Below are 9,955 nucleotides of genomic sequence, written 5' to 3'. Positions count from 1 at the left end.
AATTAATTAAATACCAATTATCTATCAAAAAGACATCAACATTCAATTTCATATATCGTACAATTATTAACTCCTAACAACTGTAATATCTCAAACAGTACCGGTTCGTTAAATAAATCAACATTAACCAACATTGTCTTGTTTGCAATCTTAGAAAAATATTCTAAGTTCCATATACTTTGATCCATTGAGTATTGCATCTATTATCAAAGTGTTTAGGAATTTGCAAATAAGTATAAAAATTATTCTAACTTGACAACATATGGTTACTTCTAATAAAGCAATCAAACATTTTAACCATAGTTGTACTTAAGAAAAATTTCCACACTTTCTATATCAGTATAAGTGACTAAAGATAAGCATTGATTACTTAGAGGAGTTCTAAGTAATGTCATAAATACTAATACTTCACAATTAGTTCATAGTTAAACTCTTAACTAAATATCATTAACTGATATAAGTCAATAATTTACACACAACTAATCATGCTACATTCATGTTCTGATTTCAGTGAATTCTCGAGATATAAGCATTGCTAAATTCACTAAAACCAAAATCTCATAATTAACTTAAAACACATAAGTTATAATCAATATACTAGATATCAATTGTTGACAGATTTAGTTATAATCAATCATGTTGCTTATTTATTTTAAGTTAGTTTGAATTATGGAGCAAATAAAATCATTGAATTGCTTCAAATTCCATAATCCGAACAACCCAAATTAAATATTAAATAAATAGATACCAAATATCTATGAGTTAGATACTAGCACTTAAATATTTATAATTATCCTTGAGTAAGCACCAATAGGATATATGACTTATATACATGGCAATCGCTCTTTGGATAATTAGTAATTTTAGAAATACTTTCTAAGCATATAAAATATTGAGAGTTTTATACACATGACTTAGAAAATACTTCAACTTTCAATATTAGTGATTTAGAATTAAGCATTGATTACTTAAAATAAAAATTCTAAATAATATCACTAATATTAAAAGTATCACAATTATTCGTACATGATACAAATAACTATGTTGTATATTATTTAATATAATTTAAATTATGAGACTGATATATAATGGAATTGTCTACAGTCATAATTTAAATCAATTAAAATAGTATTCAAACTTAATGCTTATAACACCCCCAAATCCGGGGTCGGGAATCCGGGTCGTCACGAGTTCCATTTCCCTTAATAACATTCAATCTTAATAAACAACCAACTACTGCGTACTGTGACCCCACAATAAACACACACCACAAGTTATAGTCTCAGAGATGAATACCAAATAACACAAGTCATTTTATTCCACAATTATAAACCATTACACATTAAAAAGGGTTTCTGAATAAATTTATATTTTCCTTGCCATTTTTACAGTTCATAAATATACATCAACAGTTGAAAACCTAGCCTACTGATAGTTCCTACCTCAGCTACAGCGTCATCCACGCCTACAGGAAACTGCGAAACGTTTCTTCTCCGCTTGCGAATTGGGAGCTTAGTCCTGTTCATTTTATCTATCTGTTGTTGTGTGATGAAAGAAGAAAGCAAGGGTGAGCAACAAGCCCACCAAAATAATATGTATAATGATTAACAATATATGAGCATTCCCATCATAATACTCATTAAAGTCTTGGTCAAGCATATATGAACCAAGTTTGATATCTTAACGCGACCAAGTCGCAAAATATTCAGTATATATGTATATATACTTTTCGAAATTTTGGAAATCCTCTTCCATGCATAATATACACAGAGTTCCAGTCTATAACTGTATAAAGATATCGTTGCAAGGTGATCTCATATATCTAACCTTGTCTCAACATTTTTCTGAAAATCTTTGTCATACATAAGATAATCATTTACTAGATATAAGTTAAAAAGATGAAGTTACAAGATACTCCAATATACTTATATCTTTTCCGAATACTACATGAAATACCACCGTTCAAGGTATAATCAGTTTCAAAAGTTCATCACATAGATGAGACTATGAGATAAGACTTGAATAATTTCAATCTTTGAAATATCATTCAAAAGAAATTAAGTTACGAGATACTTTATTAAGTCCCGATATATGTATATACCTATATCTTTATATATCTCATACATTCCCTGAAAACCTCTGTCATGACAGGTATAAACAGAGTTGTCATATCCAATGAATTTGGAAAGAAGAGAATTTTGGCATAAACCTGATATCTTGCCGATCAGGCAAAGATACCAATAAGTAACCTTTTCTACTAGTAGATGGACGAATTCCCCACTGGTCATCACCCTGGCCGCATTAGGACCTATGCTGGACTGCCACTCAGCCACTTACACATTGATGAACTCCCACTGAGCCACTTACACTTTCATGGACGCCCACTGAGCTCATATTGCTTATGCCGACTCAAATAGATGGACTTACTTCCCGAACGTTGGGCAAGTAATCAAAATGTTTTCTCAGAACAGCAACCTCGTTGCGAATATAAAATACACCACGGAGCGGGATCCCTCAGGTTTTGAGCGAGTATTTAAATCCCCTTCAAAAGGAAGATCTTAAATCTAAAAATGAGTTTTGGGATTCGCTCTAACTTTTAAAATCATTTTGAATACTCGAAAACATTTTTAGAAATGTTTAGAGTAATGATACTTTAATAAAATAAATCATTCTCGATATGTTAGAAAATATCTGAATATTATTATTTAAATAATATTCCCATAAAAGATAATCTTTATAAAAATAATTGAAGTAGAAGTTTTAAAACTCCTACTAGAAATGAATTATAAATAACCAAAGATATACTTATACGAAAGTACGATCTTTATTTGAATAATCGAAAATAAGTTTGATTATTATTCAAACTATAGAATATACCTTATTCAATTAATAGTTATAGAAAACTATATATATATATATATATATATATTATACTCGGGAACATCGACTCCCGGTTTAGAAAAATGTTCACCTTTGGGTCCCCTATACTAAGAGTATACGCAACTACTTCTTATCTCTAGCATAGGTATTATGTAGTTTATAAGAATCTGAATTGATAAAAGAATATCAAGATTTCACAACATGCATATATCTACCATATCAACATGCTCCAATATATCTCAAGATTTGTTAATAACAGTCATGCACATATCTCAAGATAATGCATCAATATGTTTACATCACAACAACAGTATAACGGGTAGAAAACTTGCCTGAGAGTACGGGGGGTAGTCGGGGGTCTGAAATCGCTCTGGTAACCAACAATATCATCAATGTACAAGGTTAACCTTCGGTCACCATGCGACTACTCAATTCTTGACACTTAGGAGCGCTAACGCTCGACTACTAGGTTGTTTACTAACAGCGTCGCTTACGCACCCTCGGCTCCACTATTTTTATTAAATTGAAAAATAACATTTTTAAGGCGACTCCAACTCGAGACTCTTATTTACTGTCGCGTACAGGTTATCAAAAAGTTTCGGGACCAACGAAGCCTTTTATGATTTCCAAAAACATTTTACAAGTTCGGCGTTTAGTAAAAGTATCGCCGCGAAATGCCGTTTACTAAAACGGTCATTTCTCCTAAACCGTAAGTCCATTTTAGGCGAACCACATATCAAAATGAAGTTTACAACATGCTCTATCTAGTCATAGTGTGGGTCAGGTCTGGACAGTGAGGCTTGAGTGCCTACTGTCTAGTGCAAGTTCGGTTTAAAAGAAATTGGGCATTACGACGGCTACGTTTACATACTTTTCCACTTCTAGACTATACCAAAACAACAACCAAGCATCAACCAATCAAGACCTTATACTATAATACTTAACCAAGTAAAAACTCTTTCATAACCAACCCATTTCAAACTACTCCTCCAATGTTTTCAACCAACAACAACAATAACCACTAAAAACCAACCATTAACTAACTATACATACATAATCAAACTACTCATCACTTTTAACCACAAATCTTAAACAAAACTCAAAGTTAAGATGAAGATTCTAGAGTTTATACCTTCCTTGGAGAGTGGATAATTCTTAACAAACCTTAGATGATCCTTAACTAGCCTTATAATGATCAAAACCTCAAAACAAAATCAAGAACACAACATTAGTTCTTGAGTTAACTATTCATCTGAACTATAAAACATTAAAAACGAAATTAATAATCAAGGAGGTGAGGAGAGTGGTTACATTAAATGTGTAGAGCTTCTCGAGGGCTTCGATTTGATAGGTAGAACGCGAAAAATGGCCAAGGGAAACTCAAGATACAAGCATTTCATCTTCTTCCATTTTCATCTCTCTTTCCTCTCAGGTTTTTTGATAAAAATGGGGGAGAGAAAGTGTTTGACTTGGTTTGTGGTGATAAGGAAGTGATGAGAAGATATTTGTTTGGTTATTGGTTGATTAATGTGAGTGGAAGGTGACATAAGCTTGTTTGGTCACCAATGAGCTCATCCTCTTTGCCACTTGTCAAGAGCTTATGGTGGAAGCATCTTTTAAGCTTAATCCTTGGATTAAGATGTTAATTAAGTGTCTTAATCTTGCACTAATTGACTATTCTTTTTGTCACTTGCATTACTTAGTCGTTTAATTATTTTACGATTCGTTTATCGTTCATTCTCGTTAATCGTTCGAGGAAACGTATTCGTGGTTTCATTGTCAGGGGCTCTATAAATTCTTCTTAATATCCTTTATTCCTTCTTTAATCACCTTTTATAATCCTTGGGTTTAAATCCTTAATTCTTATTCCTTCCACATAATTCCTTCAGTGTCTGGTGGATTCTCGAGAAAAATGAAAGTGTCCGGTTTCGAATTCTAACGACTTTTACATACACTCATTCTCATTATAGAATACTAATACGAACTCAGAATTTCGATAAAAGGACTCCTATATAGTGTGGTCTGGTAATTTTCCTTAATCAGCATCATCAGCAAAAGTTACTATTCATCAGGGTTTCAAAAATTCTAAAAATTTGGGTTATTACAGTCTCCCCTCCTTAAAAGGATTCCGTCCCGGAATCAGATAGAAAATGAATAGGGATACTTTTCTAGCATCGCACTTTCTAACTCAAGTCAATTTTTCCCGCATGGTGGTTCTACCACCAAACTCTGACTAGTTTGATAACCATCTTCCTAAGCACTTGCTTCTTTTTGATTCATAACCCTCACCGGTTGCTCCACATAGGTTAAGTCCGGTAGAAGGTTTACGTGTTCATATTCCTCTATGTGTCTCGCCTATGGATCATACTTCCTTAACATTGATACTTGGAACTTACTGCGAACTTGTTGCAAGTTCGGGGCTAGGGCTAGTGAAGGGTTTTTAGCACATAAACGCAACGAAAACGTAAATTTAAATCTTAAAAAAACCGAAACCCTCCGCAGGATCCATGCGAAAAATAATATTTAATTCGCAGTTCAGTATGTTTACCTTAAGAAGCTTTACATTAATGGAAAGATGAAGGTCTTTAATAGCGATCCAAGAACCACGAGCGGAGATCCTTAGCAGCTGCTACTCAAGTGTGAAGCACTCCACCGGTATCCACCAAGAAAACGATATAATGGAGAAGGAGGAGGTAGAGAGAATTAGGGTTTTGTAAAAATTTTAGGTTGAGGCAAAAATAGGGTTTATAATAGTATATTTATAGGCAAAATTTTCAGCTGGAAATTTTCCATAAAATTTTATTATTATTAACCCATTATTATTCTCATTAATAATTAAAACACCTTTTAATTATTAATCCTTTTTCTAAACACTTTAGAAATAATTCTCTCTCTTGATTTAATTTCCAAAAATTAAATTCTTAATTAATAATATTAAGAACCTTTTCTTAATTAATTTATAATCAATTAAATCTCATTTAATCAATTATTAAATTTGCCAATTAATTATTTATTTCATAAATAAATAATTATCAGCCATTATCAGTGTTGTAAACATCGCCGATGATTCCGATTTATCGGGCGCTTAATCGGTATGCGGCAGCCTGGCGATCTTTTTCATGAGAATCGTTAGTTTATACGTTTTCCTCAAACATCGGTCAAAGACGGAGAAAATCGGGTCAAGTACGGGGAAAATCGGGTCCGGCCAAAAAGTCAAGTGATGTACAGTGTACATACTTATATCAATTTTGGGTTCTTTTTCATACAAATATCTCTGCTTCTTGTTTAAGAGCGGGAAAGAGATAAAAGGGAAACCTAACATTTTATTGATGTACAAGAATCAAGATTCAGAATCAAGATCAATACTTCAAATCAAGGTACTCTGTAGTTTGTACTCTTGAAATCTTGTTTTAATTTACTTTCACCTCTAACTTGTTATATGAATGTCGAGTACTGAGTTACATATAGATAATTGGATATGCAAAAGTTTGAGCCTGGTCATTTTTTTATGATTCTTTGTTCAATATTTGGTTATAGCTCACTGGGTCATAGTATTCTTGAGTATTCTTGAGTAATTAGCTTCTCTTTAACTTATATCGTTGTGATATTGTGTTTGTAATTAGTAGTTTGTTATAGTAGTTTGTTGTACATATAGTGAAAGTTGTAATTTTGTTGCATATTTGTGCAGAATGCAAAATTCTACTCCTCCTATTGATACTTCCGATAATATATTAAAAAGTAAATCTGACAACATAGGATGGGAATATGGTGAGATGATAGATCCAAAAAATTCATAAAAGATGAAATGCAAATTGTGTAACAGAGTATTAACCGGAGGTGTTTTTCGCCTAAAACAACATATAGCTCGAATTAAAGGCAATGTGGTGTCTTGTGATAAATCTACTCCGCTAGACCAAGTAAAGTGTAAACGAGCACTGGATGAGATAAAACTCCTGAAAGAAAACAAAAGGAAGGCTCGTGAAGAAACCCGGGCTGAAGTTAACATAACTGAAAATAACAAAGAAGCCGATGATTGTATAGTGATCGATGGTGTTAGCAAACAATCTCACTCACTTGGTCCAATTGATCAATTTGCAAGATCGATATCTTCGTCGGAAAAAAAGAGACAACAAAATATTAGTGAAGCATTGTTCAAGAGCAGGACCAACGAAGTGCACACTTATTTGGCTTCTTGGGTATATGAATCTGGAATTCCATTTAACGCAATCAACAATGACAGCTTTCAAAGATTTGTTGAGGCTGTTGGACAATTTGGTCCAGGTTATGTACCTGCAACTCAGTACCAGTTAAGGGAACCTTTGTTAAAGCATGTCGTTGAAAATACTAAAACATTAATGAAGGAACAAGAAGATGAATGGAAGATTGGGGGATGCTCGATTATGAAAAACGCTTGGTCAGACCGAAAGAGGAGAAGCATAATGAATTTATGTGTCAACTGCAAGATTGGAACCAGCTTTCTATCTTCTATTGAATGTTCTTTAGAGGCACATACAGGAAAGTACATATTTGACTATGTGGACAAGTGGATTGATACAGTTGGGAATAAAAATGTAATACAAGTAGTGACTGATAATGCAACTAATAATTTTTCCGCGGCAAAACTGTTGAAGCTAAAGAGACCAAATATATTTTGGACTTCATGTGCAGCCCATACACTTAATCTCATTCTGGAAGCAATTGGTATATTACTCAGTTAAATATTTTCTTTGTTTTACCTTGTTATTCATTTTTGTTGATGATTGTTCTACTTGTTTATGCAGGTAAGACTCTGAGGTTTAAGTTGGTGATTGACGCGGCAAAGTCTTTGACTGTATACATTTACGCACATCATAAAACCCTTGCATTGATGAGAAAGTTCACCAAGCAAAGAGATATTGTAAGACCAGGTGTCACGAGATTTGCAAGTTCGTTTCTTACAATGCAGAGCATGCTAGAAAAATAGGAAAACTTGAAATATATGTTCCTGTCCAGTGAATGGAGTGGTTGTAAGTGGTCTACTCAACCAAAGGGGATATCAGCCTATAATATAATTGTTAGTCAAACTTTCTGGTCGAATCTTTCATGTTGTGTAGAACTTTTTAAGCCGTTGGTTAAGTTATTGAGACTTGTGGATGGAGATTTGAGGCCATCAATGGGTTTTATATATGGTGAACTTAAAGATGCCAAAAAGGAAGTCATTAAGATATGCAAAGATGTGAAAGAAACATACGAGCCTATAATGTATATCATTGATTCGAGGATCAAGGTCGACTCGACGGCCCATTACATTTGACTGCCTATCTCTTGAATCCTTATTATTATTACAGAGATGATGAATCGAAAAAAGACCCTAACTATATGGCAGCTTTATTAACTTGTATTGAGGCATTCTTCCCGGATGATTATGACATTCAACATTTGGTGTCCAACATTGAGTTGCACAGGTATAAAGCAATGGAAGGGATTTTTTCAAGAAAGTTAGCTATTTCAGGCAGGCTAAACAATGATGACAATTTCAACCCTGGTAACAACTTTGTAGTTAAGATATTAAGTATCCTGGTCGCATGCTTACATTTATTTAATTTAATGAATTTTTATTTAATATATAACAGTTGCGTGGTGGTCTAATTATGGTTCCGAGACACCAAATTTGCAAAGGATGGCAATGAAGATACTTGCTTTAACCACAAGTTCTTCCGGCTGCGAAAGAAACTGGAGTGCCTTTGAAGGGGTTATTTTTTTAATATGTTTTGAATTAGGTTGATATTTTTTTATTTAAGTTTTCCAAGTTATCTAATTTTAATCTTCCATTGTCAGATTCATATAAAGAAGAGGAACATGTTGGATTCGGAGAGATTAAGCAGCCTTGTTTATGTTCAGTTTAATTCCAAACTTATCAATAGGAATAAAAAATTGCAGAACAAGTGTGATGCGTTGTTAGCAAATGATTCTCGTATGGCTCAAGAGTGGATTGTGGAGTGTGGCGATGAAGATGAGTCCGAAGGTTCAATAAACACATTCGAAGAGACAATTAGAGAACTTGACGAAGATGATTTTGATTCAGAAGAAGAACCAGAAATTGATGATGATTTTATGTTCCGTGACACAGATTTGAACTGTGGGTGATATTTTAAAGCCTAAGAAGAACTTATAAATAACCATTTTTGTTAATGCTCTAAATATATAGTATAGGGCAAAAAAACTTAAGTCACACAATGTGTAAGTATAGGTTGTTGATTTTTTAGGAAGGCAAGTGCCTGACTGATATGCTAGTTCTGAATTCTGATATATAAATTGGGATGTAATTATGTAAATGTTAGTGATCAAGTTAATAGATCACTTTTTGTAAACCTGGGGACTTGGTAATATAACCATTTGATGTTGTATTAAATTACTAGCATAAGTTGTGTATACGTATACCATATTTATATTTATATATTTTAAAAAAAATATTAAAGTACTTCCGATTAGTGGTCCGATTAATCCTTCCGATTAATCCCCGATTTACCGATTAATCCCTACAAGGTACCTTCACTGATTATGTCCGATTAGCGATTTTTGGAACACTGACCATTATTAATTAATTCCTCCACCATTAAATCATTCTCTTTTATGGTGTGACCCTGTAGGTTCAATATTAAGCCGGTAGTAGAAATAAATAATAATAAAACTATTTTATCATTATTTATATAAATTCTATAATTCATTAAATATGATTAATTAATTAATCATATTTATTCTACATCGTGAGGGATACTTCTCAGCATATCGCGACTATCCGGATAATACGAAATCACTACTTAGAATACCAAGAACCTATTCAGTGAGTAGTTACCATACAATCAATTCCTTCTACCCTGCAATGTCACAATTAAATACAAGGCATAGAACTTGTGTCAAGCCTATCTTATTTAATCACTTGCTTTCCCATTCACTATGCTTAGTTCTATTTAATGTAAATTAGAAACTCCTTTCTAATTTCATTCACTCTGGCCAGAGATTCTTGAACTAACATAAGTGGATCAGCATTGAACATTCTCTTCCTTCACTGGAAGGGGTAGATCCTTTATTGATC

General features: G+C 33.2%; 1 pseudogene; it reads left to right on the top strand.

The window, feature by feature from the left end:
• The first annotated feature begins 6,680 nt into the window (after positions 1 to 6,680).
• On the top strand, positions 6,681 to 9,006 carry LOC141714702 (uncharacterized; annotated as a pseudogene).
• Positions 9,007 to 9,955: the final 949 nt, after the last annotated feature.

This window comes from Apium graveolens, chromosome 3, assembly GCF_009905375.1.
Source record: "Apium graveolens cultivar Ventura chromosome 3, ASM990537v1, whole genome shotgun sequence".
In the NCBI taxonomy this organism is placed as follows: Eukaryota; Viridiplantae; Streptophyta; class Magnoliopsida; order Apiales; family Apiaceae; genus Apium; species Apium graveolens.
Note: the sequence above shows the minus strand (reverse complement) of the source record. Positions and strands in the feature narration are given on the sequence as shown.